At 40.5% G+C, this 12,846-nt stretch overlaps 1 protein-coding gene and 1 long non-coding RNA gene across 4 annotated transcripts in view; one reads left to right on the top strand and one right to left on the bottom strand.

The window, feature by feature from the left end:
* The window catches only part of DPP4 (dipeptidyl peptidase 4), a 198,209-nt gene that overhangs the window by 130,880 nt on the left and 54,483 nt on the right, over positions 1-12,846 (bottom strand). The window lies entirely within an intron of this gene.
* LOC141147796 (uncharacterized) lies at positions 2,544-5,680 on the top strand. Of its 2 annotated transcripts, XR_012245144.1 has the most exons (4): positions 2,544-2,737; positions 3,042-3,129; positions 3,324-3,431; positions 3,541-5,680. It is a non-coding gene; the product is annotated as an uncharacterized lncRNA (long non-coding RNA). The 2 variants fall into 2 exon arrangements; XR_012245143.1 differs by lacking the exon at positions 3,042-3,129 and having other exon boundaries at positions 3,541-5,679.

The raw sequence follows: 12,846 nt of genomic DNA, 5'->3' as shown, positions 1-12,846 counted from the left end.
TCACTTTAAGCATTATTAAAATCACTGCTCCTAAAAAAAAAGTCAGTTTTTACAACTTTTCTTTGCAATGATACATGTCCCCTGGGGCAGGACCCAGGTCTCCACACACTTTATGGCAATAACTTGCATAAAAGCCTTTAAAATGAGCACTTTTGAGTTTTCATGTTTGTGTCCCATAGACTTTAACAGTGTTCACGTGTTCGTCCAAATTTTTTGCCTGTTCGCAATTTCTGGTGCGAACCGAACCAGGAGTTGTATGGCTCATCCCTAATGGGGAGCAGGTGTATTAAATTTGGTGTTATTGCTCTCACTCTCTCATGCTGGTCACTGGAAGTTCAACATGGCAGCTCATGGCAAAGAACTCTGAGGATCTGAAAAAAAAATAATTGTTGCCCTAAGATGGCCTAAGCTATAAGACAATTGCCAAGACCATGAAACTGAGCTGCAACACGGTGGCCAAGACCATACAGCGGTTTAACAGGACAGGTTCCACTCAGAACAGGACTCACCATGGTCAACCAAAGAAGTTGAGTGCACATGCTCAGCGTCATATCCAGAGGTTGTCTTTGGGAAATAGAGGTATGAGTGCTTGCTGCCAGCATTACTGCAGAGGTTGAAGGGGTGGGGGGGGGGTCAGCCTGTCAGTGCTCAGACCATATGCCTCACACTGCATCTAATTGGTCTGCATGTCTGTCGTCCCAGAAGGAAGCCTCTTCTAAAGATGATGCACAAAAAAGCCCGCAAACAGTTTACTGAAGACAAGCAGCCTAAGGACATGGACTACTGGAATTATGTCCTGTGGTCTGATGAGACCAAGATAAACTTATTTGGTTCAGATGGTGTCAAGCATGTGTGGCGGCAACCAGGCGAGGAGTACAAAGACAAGTGTGTCTTGCCTTAAACGGAAGGTGGAGTAGCGCAAGGTCTCTAACATCCACCAGCTCTGTGATGTCATCATGGAGGAGAGGAAGAGGACTCCAGTGGCAACCTGTGAAGCTCTGGTGAACTCCATGCCCAAGAGGGTTAAGGCAGTGCTGGAAAATAATGGTGGCCACACAAAATATTGACACTTTGGGCCCAATTTGGACATTTTCACCTAGGGGTGTACTCACTTTTGTTGCCAGCGGTTTAGACATTAATGACTGTGTGTTGAGTTATTTTGAGGGGACAGAAAATGTACACTGTTATACAAGCTGTACACTCGCTACTTTACATTGTAGCAAAGTGTGTTGTCACATGAAAAGATATAATAAAAAATATTTACAAAAATGTGAGGGGTGTACTCACTTTTGTGAGATACTATGTGTATTATATTCATTCTCTCTCTCTCATATATATATATATATATATATATATATATATATATTTATTTATTAATTTTTTTATTTTCTCAGGATTAATCAATGCTCCATATTACTCTTTCAGACCCTTCTTGTTTGCCTGATAAGAAAGCATATGTGAAAAGATGAGAAATTGCATAAATAACATTGTATTTTATATTGAAACATAAGATAACACAAAGATTGTGCATTGTCATCACCGAAACAGCATTAGTGGTAATGCTTACCCCCATATTGACTCAACCAAAAAACCTTGTCAGTCCCAGCGTGCACCAACCCACACCGGGGCAGCGATGAGGCCAGAGAATGCAACCACAGGGAACAGAAGGATGGAGCTGAGTATAAATTATAAAATGCCATGTGTGAAAAAAGAGAGAATAATATAGTGGTGTTGAAAAGATATAAGACTGGTTGTAAAGATATCAGTGAAAAAAGTATTCAATGACATCACAAAATCTTGTTGGTAATCGCAGAGGATGTGTATATGGGGTTAATTGGGTTACAGATAAAAAAAAACATTTAACACTTACTCTGTTGATTGATCGGAGCAATACCCAGAGAGTGGAAGTAGTCATCAATATCAATTGAGTTGTATTTATAGGGAATACTTCAATATTGCTAGTGAATGAAGCAAGGAAAATGAATAAGAAGGAGAGATTTTACCACAGATAAGAAATTAATTAGTTAGTTAAAGAGCTAAGTAGTATAAGGAAGTTGAAATTACTACATAGAGTGATAGTGAAGATTTAAAGTTAGCTCATCCAGTATAATTAAACTCAGATGGAGATGGACACATTGTCTCAAAATTTACATATTAAAACAGCAGTTTAAACACTTTTCAACTGGAGTCAATGAGATCTAGAGATGGTAGGTAAAGAGTAAGCAAAGTATTTGAATGTAGAGCAGTGTATGGTACACTCACCAGTCACTGACACTGCTGGGAGAAGAGTTCCATCCTCCGGCGCTGACAGACGAGGCTGTCAGATGAGCCGGCTTAAGTGCTGTTCCCCATCGAGCTGGCGTGTGACATAGCCAGCTCGATGCGGACGTGTAGGCGCCAGTGCGCATGCCCGGGGGGCCGGAATTCCGTCTGAATACAAACCCCATAAAGGCACTGCGACCGCAGACAGAGCCGACATGCGCAGAGGCTGCGCACGACGGCTCCGGCCGCCAACGCGCTATGCCAAGGGCTGATATGACGGGGAGAGGGACACCTGAGTGAACCTATGCTGGAACCGATCCACCGGGGGAGCGCGGCGCAATGTGGGCACATCTCAAGGATGTGCCCCGGGCGTCCGTGTGGATGCGACAGGCCCCCCTGGTCCCAGTGAGGGTGGAGGGCCAGGAGCAATCTGGCAAAGAGGATGAAACTCTTCTCCCAGCAGTGTCAGTGACTGGTGAGCGTACCATACACTGCTCTACATTCAAATACTTTGCTTACTCTTTACCTACCATCTCTAGATCTCATAGACTCCAGTTGAAAAGTGTTTAAACTGCTGTTTTAATATGTAAATTTTGAGACAATGTGTCCATCTCCATCTGAGTTTAATTATACTGGATGAGCTAAATTTAAATATTCACTATCACTCTATGTAGTAATTTCAACTTCCTTATACTACTTGGCTCTTTAACTAACTAATTAATTTCTTATCTGTGGTAAAATCTCTCCTTCTTATTCATTTTCCTTGCTTCATTCACTAGCAATATTGAAGTATTCCCTATAAATACAACTCAATTGATATTGTTGACTACTTCCACTCTCTGGGTATTGCTCCGATCAATCAACAGAGTAAGTGTTAAATATTTTCTTTATCTCTAACCCAATTAACCCCATATACACATCCTCTGCGATTACCAACAAGATTTTGTGATGTCATTGAATACTTTTTTCACTGATATCTTTACAACCAGTCTTATATCTTTTCAACACCACTATATTATTCTCTCTTTTTTGACACATGGCATTTTATAATTTATACTCAGCTCCATCCTTCTGTTCCCTGTGGTTGCATTCTCTGGCCTCATCGCTGCCCCGGTGTGGGTTGGTGCAGGCTGGGACTGACAAGGTTTTTTGGTTGGGTCAATATGGGGGTAAGCATTACCACTAATGCTGTTTCGGTGATGACAATGCGCAATCTTTGTGTTATCTTATGTTTCAATATAAAATACAATGTTATTTATGCAATTTCTCATTTTTTAGAATCACTAAGAGTGTTGGATGATATCACCACCAGTTTGCATATCCCTTGAAAAAGCAACGCGAAACATGTCGGGCTAGTATGCAATAAGTATCATCTGTTAAACCATAATACACACTCGTATCCCATCTGACCACCATGTTTTTAGAATTGTAATTTCTGATACTATGTACAATTTGTATGTTCCTTTTTAATGGTTGAATTAATAAATTGTCTTTTTTAGAAAAAAACTTTTTTCCTCTATGTCTAGTTTGCTTGCACCGTCAAAATCCCTTTAGTCTTTTCTCTGTATTTATAATTTTGTTCAGGGATGTGGTGCCTATCTTTTAGGGTGTTTTTCCCATATTTGGAACCAAAACCATAATACATAAATGTGAAAAGATGGCATTTGCAGCCCCTGGGATCAACCATTTAAAACCAAAAAGAAAACATCCTCAGACTGACAAATTTATAATGATGACGTTCTACGGATGTCCTCAAGAATCTCTAGTTTATTTTCCAGGGCTTTTGACAACATGCCAAATAAAATAAAGAGACTAATTAATATAAATTGGCAGTGTGATGTTCATTTTACGTCCTGTCTGTTTTAAAATGTTAAAATAGACCTTTTTCTTCCAAAGACCGTGCCATGACTGAAGTTGAGGTTTCAAGTTGAGGGCATTAAAGAGTCAAAATATCAAAAATAAACATTCCTGTTTTTGTTGTAGAATCATTCACCTCACCATTGAGTAATGTGGGCACTCAATAGAAGGATGTAGATGGGAGCATTGGAAAACCCATAGGCACAGGTTGTTGGCACAAAGCTAAAGGCTGCACGAGGTGGTTAGGCCATAAACAAATACCTTCATGTATACGTTTTTCATGTCTTTTTCTGTATGCTTTGGAATTGTTCCTTGTTTCAATTTTTTCATGTTATGCTTTGGATGTCAATTTTATGATGTACACAGTTGCATGACTATGTTTTCTTTTTTTCATCTCTCTAAAACAAATGTAAAAAAAAGGACCCTCCTACACTGCTGCAATCTAGGAAAAAAAAGAATCAGGACCTGGCCTGATCACATTATTGCAATTTCAGGTTAAAAAAAACAAAAAACAAAAAAACAAAAAACAAAAAAAAAAAAACACATTCTCTTTTTAAATCTGATCTGGGGATTTGTAAGATGGGGTGGACTGTAAATGGTAGTGAGGATGGAGGCTTACCCTAAAAATGAGCTTTAAAATAGGACGCTTGTGCTCTATGACTTTACTTTGCCCAAGCAGAGGAACATCATGAAAGGAAGCAGTGGGTTCATTAGCAAGCAGTCAGGAGGGCACAGAGGTGGACACAGGGGTGGAAACAGTGAGAGCAGCAGCAAACAAACAAACAAGAGGACCTAAAGAAGGCCACAAGAGAGAAAGCAACAGCAAGCAAACCAGAGGACCTACATGCAATTGCAGGAGATTAATGCTTGTTGGGTTTATGGGGAAGGTCAGTGTGAGGTTGGGCCTTAGGGAGACATTACTTCCTGCACCGTAAACTATCAAAGTTAATGCATCGCCAACAGACAGGCAAGAGTATCCAGAAAAAAACTGCAGGAGGGAAAGCAGAGGGAACAGGAGGAGGCAGCCAGACCCAAGAGAAGCTGCAGGAGCAGTCAGGAGAGACCGGAGGCAACTTTAGCACATACACACCATGCAGTGATTGCAACTCCCCTGAGAAGTATAAAGGAACCCTACATTTAGGTGATCAGATCCAGGTCTTCATATGTACAAAGTATTACAAAACAGCTGGTTGGGTCTGCTCTGCTTGTCCTTGGTTTGACTCCAGAGAAATCTGCCTGAAGTCCAGTTTCTCATAGCCAACTATTCTCCCGATAAAATCAAAACAAGGGAAAAGATAAAGACAAGATTAATTATGGTAGTATCGAAGAAAGGGAAAGCACAGCTGCTGATTATTATACATGTGCCAGCTGTGATTTTGTCTGAGTAGGAGAGGTATACTATATATCAACAGCACTAATTACCAGAGTTTATATTCACAGTGACTGCTGATTCAATACACCCGCTTGTTAGACACGTGATGGAAGAGTGCAAGTGTTACAGATATGTTAAAAGGTGAAAGTTGCATTTTAGGCAATATGCCAACGTGATGCACTTTGAAGGTTATCAGGGCCTACAGAACTATTTTGATTAAAAAGGACACAAAATGCTTATACTGTGCATTACTTAAATATAATTTATAGATATATTAAACTAAGAAAGTTGATCATAGAGGCCAGTTGATTCAATTGGCTTCCAAGGAGAAAAAAGCGGAGAATGCAGTATATTGCGTCTATTCTGTTAAAAAATTAAAACTTTACAGTCTGGATGTAAGAAAGCATTTATTTCAACTATTGTCACAGAATTCCAAATGTGTAGAAACAAGCTTATGATGCTACAATCATAAGATCATGAAAAATAATCATTGTGACACAGTGCTGTTTTTCCTGTCTACTCTGTCACAGCAGTTCAGCCACCTTGTCACACATTAGTTCCAACTCTGATTAGAATTTAATGAATTTACGGCACGTAATAAAAGTATTATTTAAACAATATTATAATTTTCAACAATATCATTATTTATAGGTACTTTAACTTTTTCTCTTCCAAAAGATATTTATGTTGTACTTTTAGGGGTGGATTTAATAAAGGCAAATAGACTGTGCACTTTGCAAAGTGCTGTTGCACTCTGCAAGTGCAGTTACTCCAGAGCTTAGTAAATGAGCAGAAGCTCTGCTGATCTTCCATCATCCAATCATGTGCAAGCAAAAATGCATTTTTTTCTTTGCACGTGATTGGGTATTCTTTGTAAAGTGAAGGCTTACCTCATTTACTAAGCTCTGGAGCAACTGCACTTGCAGAGTGCCAATGCACTTTTCAAAGCGCACAGTCTATTTGCCTTTAGTAAATCAACCCCTTAATGTCACCCAAAATTTTTTTTTTTTTTTAAACCAAATTTCAGCCAGAGCATTTTTTTTCGCTTTAGAACTAGAGTGTTGGAGTATTATGACCTCTTTCGTGGGTTTTATTGTTGTTCCCCTATTGGCTATATTTCTATTTTCTCTTTCTCTCAAAAACACCCGGTATGTTACGGTGTGACAAAGCATCACCAGAAAAGGAAGGGAGAGAAAACCGACAGGCAACAATGAAAGCCAGTCAGAGATTTAAGCCCTTCCCCACTCTATCCAAAATTACACTATATTGCCAAAAGTATTGGGACGCCTGCCTTTACATGCACATGAACATGAATGGCATCCCAGTTTTAGTCTGTAGGATTCAAAATTAAGTTGGCCCACCCTTTGCATTCAGAGAAGCAGTCAAGAGGCCCATGGGAACTTTGGAGGAGCTGCAGAGATCTACAGCTCAGGTGGGAAAATCTGTCCACAGGACAACTATAATGCCGCATACACACAAGCGGAATTTCTGCTGAAAAATCTTGGATGGTTTTTCTGACGGAATTCTGCTCAAGCTTGGCTTGCATACACACGGTCACACAAAACTTTTGACCGTCAAAAACGCGGTGACGTACAACACTACAACGAGCCGAGAAAATTAAGTTCAATGCTTCCGAGCATGTGTCGAATTGTTTCCGAGCATGCGCAGGAATTTTGCGTGTCGGAATTGGTACAGACGATGGGAATTTTAGATCGGAACTTTTTCCGACCGAAAAATTGAGAACACACTCTCAATCTTTTGCTGGCTGGAATTCCGCAAGCAAAAGTCAGATGGAGCATACACACGGTCGCATTTTCGGACCAAAAGCTCTCATCGGACTTTTGCTGGTGGAATTTCCACTCGTGTGTACGGGGCATCAGTCGTGCACTCCACAAATTTGGCCTTTATGGAAGAATGGCAAGAAGAAAGCCATTGTTGAAAGAAAGCCATAAGATGGCCAGTTTTGACCTACAATAAAAACACAATGTGTGGCAGAAAACTAACACTGCACATCACCCTGAACACACCATCCCCACCGTGAAACATGGTGGTGACAGCATCATGTTGTGGGGATTCTTTTCTTCAGCAGGAACAGGGAAGCTGGTCAGAGTTGATGGGAAGAAGGATGGAGCCAAATACAGGGCAATCGTAGAAGAAAACATGTTAGAGTCTGCAAAAGACTTGAGACCGGGGCAGAGGTTCACCTTCCAGCAGGACAACCACCTTAAACATACAGCCAGAGCTACAACGGAATGGTTTAGATCAAAGCAAATTCATGTGTTAGAATGGCCCAGTCAAAGTCCAGACCTAAATTCAATTGACAATCAGTGGCAAGACTTGAAAATTGCTGTTCTCAGATGCTCTCCATCCAATCTGACAGAGCTTGAGCTATTTTGCAAAGAAGAATGGGCAAAAATTTCACTGTAGATGAGCAAAGCTGGTAGAGACATTCCCAAAAAGACTTGCATCTGTAATTTCAGTAAAAGGAGGTTCTACAAAGTATTGACTCAGGGAGGCTGAGCACAAATACACGCCACACTTTTCAGATATTTGGAAAAAATTTGGAAACCCATTTTTCATTTTTCTTTCACTTCACAATTATGTGCCACTTTGTGTTGGTCTATCACATAAAATCCTAATAAAATACATTTACGTTTTTGGTTGTAACATGACAAAATGTGGAAAATTTCAAGGGATATGAATATTTTCTCAAGGCACTGCATGTATACTCCTGAGGATACTGTGCCCATCATTTATATCTACACATCTACAGGGTCATTCTGAATGGAAACAATAGACGCTGCAGTCTCTAATTACATAAAATGATCACAATGTTCTTGTGATCTTGGTCTAGACCAGGGTTTCTCAACCTTTTTTTCATTTAGGCTACTTTCACACTGAGGTGTCGACGGTAAAGCGCCGCTAAAAACTACTACTAATTACTGTTGTTTTAGCAGTGCTATTTGGCCGTTAGCGGGGCACTTTTAACCCCCGCTAGTGGCCAAAAAAGGGTTAAAACCGCCGGCAGAGCGCTGCTGCAGCAGCGCTTTGCTGGCGCTGCCCCATTGATTTCAATGGGCAGGGACACTTTACAAGCGTAAAGTCCTTACTGTCCTTACCAGTCACTTACCAGAGCCCAAAGGCCCACTGGACCAAAGTGCCTGTGTAATAATGTTACAATCTGCCAAGATGGAACTCCCGATTGACTCCTCTCCACCTCACAGATGCTCCTTCCCCTCAGCGGGATGTACACGAATCACCCAGAAAGAAGATGATCGTGTAACAGTTTTATTAAAAATTTCCCTTGAAACCAATCCCCAAATGTATACATTTACAGGTCAGGGTGCCCAGACCGGCACCAGCATGCCCAGACCGGCACCAGCATGCCCAGCATAAATGTATATAACAGGAGATACTGTCTTCTTTCTGGATGATTGGTGTACATCCTGCTGAGGTGAAGGAGCGTCTGAGTTGGAGAGAAGTCAATCGGGAGTTCCATCTTGGCAGATTGTAATATTATTACACGGGCACTGTGGTCCAGCGGGCCTTTGGGCTCTGGTAAGTGAGAATTTGCATTACTGGTGGTGGAGCACGTTTTTCTTGAAACTATATAAAGATGTACAGTGGATGGAAAGCTTTTATTTTAAAAGCAAGATACAGTTTTGGAAGTGATCATAACACAATAAGGACTTCATTTTGCATATTTCACAGCCCATGTTGTTTTGAACATATATGCACAAACCCATCACGAATGGGACATTGATATAATATTTGTTATTTTTATTCACAGGATTTTTGATGCTTTTAATTTTAAGGCACTTTATTATCACAGTTTGTAAAAGTTATGTTAATTGATACATGCAAGTCAGAGGATGCATGTAGTCTGAAATAGCGCCTACTTTTTTTGGTTTGAATATTTTTTTGTTTGTTTCATAATGCAACAAAATCCATACACGCAGGACACCCAACATTAGAGGTGATTTATTCTTCCAAAGCAAATGCACCTTTGCACACTGATACGGACTAATATTCCAAGGTTTCTCTTCTTTCTGTTTCTCTCCCCCAGTCAGTTGGTGTGACCCCAGTGCTGATAGAGAGGATATAGAGATATAGATATAGATATAGATATAGATATAGATATAGATATATATCAAAAAAGTGAGTACACCCCTCACATTTATGTAAATATTTTATTATATATTTTCAACACTGAAGAAATGACACACACACACACACACACACACACACACACACAGTATTATTGTCAAAAATATTGGGACGCCTGCCTTTACACGCAGATGAACTTTAATGACATCCCAGTCTTAGTCCATGGGGTTCAGTATTGAGTTGGCTCACCCTTTACAGTTATAACAGCTTCAACTCTTCTGGGAAGGCTGTCCATTCTTCCAAAATCACATTTGTGAGGTCAGGCACTGATGTTGGACGAGAAGGCCTGGCTCTTAGTCTCTACTCTAATTCATCTCAAAGGTGCTCTGTTGGGTTGAGGTCAGGACTCTGTGCAGTCCAGTCAGGTTCCTCAATCCCAAACTCGCTCATCCATGTCTTTAACCGCTTGCCATCCAGCCGTCATTATACTGCGGCAGGTCAGCACGATCCCGCGAACCGTCGTAGCTATACGTCGGCTCCTTTAAGCGGGATAGCAGGCGTGCGCACTCTGACGCACTGCGGGGTTGCCTATGCTCGTGGCCAACGGTCGCGATGACTGCCGGCCACAAGCGATTGCGGGCACGAGAGGCAGAACAGGGGCATGTGTGTGTAAACACACAAATCCCTGTTCTGTTCAGAGAGACAGATCGCGAGTTCCTAAATGGTAGAAATCACGATCCGTCATTTCCTCTAGGTCAGTCTCCCCCCCCACAGTTATAAAACACACACGGGGAACAATTAACCCCTTGATCGCCCCCTAGTGTTAACCCCTTCCCTGCCAGTGACATTTTTACAGTAATGAGTGCATTTTTATAGCACTGATCGCTGTATAAATGACAATGGTTCCAAAAATGTGTCAAAAGTGTCCGATGTGTTCGCAATAATGTCACAGTCACGATAAAAAAAAAAAAAAAAAACGCAGGTCGCCGCCATTACTAGTAAAAAAAATAAATAAAAAATGCTATAACTCTATCCCCTATTTTGTAGAAGCTATAAGTTTTGAGCAAACCAATCAATATATGCTTATTGCGATTTTTGTTACCAAAAATATGTAGAAGAATACATATCGGCCTAAACTGAGAAAAAATTTGCTTTTTTAGAAAAAAAAAAAAAAGGGGGGGGGGGGATATTTATTATAGCAAAAAGTACAAAATATTGTGTTTTTTTCAAAATTGACGTTGTTTTTTTTTTTTATAGTGCAAAAAATAAAAACCGCAGAGATGATACCACCAAAAGAAAGCTCTATTTGTGGGAAAAAAAGGACATCAATTTTGTTTGGGTGCAGTGCCCCACGACCGCGCAATTGTCAGTTGAAGCAACGCAGTGCCGAATGACAAAAAATGGCCTGGTCATTCAGCAACCAAGTCTTCCAGGGCTGAAGTGGTTAAGGACCTTGCTTTGTGCTCTGGTCCAAATCATTTGGTGGAGGGGGGATTATGGTGCGGGGTTGTTTTTCAGGGGTTGGACTTGTAAGGCATCAGCATACCAAGACTTTTTGCACAATTTCATGCTCCCAACTTTGTGGGAATAGTTTGGGGATGGCCCCTCCCTGTTCCAATATGACTGCACACCAGTGCACAAAGAAAGGTTCATAAAGACATGGAAATGACAGGGGGGGTGGAAACTTAACTTCAAGTGCAATAATTCCCATTTTAATAGTAACTAAAACATATACAGTTGTGTGAAAAAGTATTTGCCCCCTTTGTGATTTTTATTTTTTTGCAGATTTGTCACACTTAAATGACTCAGATCATCAAACAATTTTATGATTTACACAAAAAGATAACCCAAGTAAATACAAAATATAGTTTTTAAATGATGGTTTAATTTATTAAAAGGCAAAAAAAGCTGTCCAAACCTGCCTGGCTTTATGTGAAAAAGTAATTGCCCCCTAAACCCAATAACTGGTTGTGTCACCCTTGGCGGCAACAACTGCAATCAAGAGTTTGCGATAACTGGCAATGAGTCTTTCACATTGCTGTGGAGCAATTTTGGCCCACTCTTCTTTGCAGAGTTGTTTTAATTCAGCCACATTAGAAGGTTTTCCAGCATTAACGGCCTGTGTAAGGTCATGATACAGCATCTCAATTGGATTTAAGTCCGGGCTTTGACTAGGCCACTCCGAAACCTACATTTTGCTTTGTTTGAACCACTTGAAAGTGGACTTGCTGTTGTGTTTCGGATCATTGTCCTGCTGCATAACCCAAGTGCACTTGAGCTAGAGGTCACAAACTAATGGCTGGACATTCTCCTTTAGGATTTTCTGGTAGAGCCCAGAATTCATGGTTCCATCAATTATGGTAAGTCGTCCAGGTCCTGAAGCTGAAAAGCAGCCCCAGACCATCACGCTACCACCACCATGTCTGACTATTGGTATGATGTTCTTGGTATGAAATGCTGTATTAGATTTTATGCCAGATGTAACGGGATGCACACCTTCCAAAAAGTTACATTTTTATCTGATCAGTCCACAGAATATTTGCCTAAAAGTCTTGGGAATAATCAAAATGTTTTTTGGTAAATGGGAGATGAGCCTTTGTGTTCTTTTTGGTCAGCAGTGGCTTTGGCCTTGGAACTCTCCCATGGATGCCATTTTTGCCCAGTCTCTTTCTTATTGTTGAAAAATGAACACTGATCTTACCTGAGGCAAGTGAGGCCTGCAGTTCTTTAGATGTTGTTCTGGGTTCTTTTATGACCTCCTGGATGTGTCGTTATCATGCTCTTGGAGTAATTTTTGTAGGCCGGCCACTCCTGGGAAGATTCATCACTGTTCCAATTTATCTCCATTTGTGGATAATGACTCTCCCCATGGTTCACTGGAGTTCCAAAGCCTTAGAAATGGATTTGAAACCCTTCCTAGACCGATACATGTACATTACTTTGTTTCTAATCGGTTCTTGAATTTTTTTAGATTGTGGCATGATGTGTGGCTTTTTGTAATCTGTTAGTGTGCTTCACTTTGTCAGACAGACTATATTTATGTGATTTCTTGATTCAACAGGTCTGGCAGTAATCAGTCCTGGGTGTGGCAAGTGAAATTTAACTCAGCTTTCAAAAAAATAATTTGGTTAAATCACAGTTCATTCATGATTCAGCATGGGACGAGGCAATTACTTTTTCACATAGGGCCAGGCAGGTTTGAACAGCTTTTTTTCCCCTTAATAAATGAAATAATAATAATTTAAAAC

Source organism: Aquarana catesbeiana, linkage group LG06, assembly GCF_042186555.1.
Source record: "Aquarana catesbeiana isolate 2022-GZ linkage group LG06, ASM4218655v1, whole genome shotgun sequence".
NCBI classification, from domain to species: Eukaryota; Metazoa; Chordata; class Amphibia; order Anura; family Ranidae; genus Aquarana; species Aquarana catesbeiana.
The sequence above is the reverse complement of the archived record's forward strand: the minus strand, read 5'-3'. Positions and strand labels throughout refer to the sequence as shown.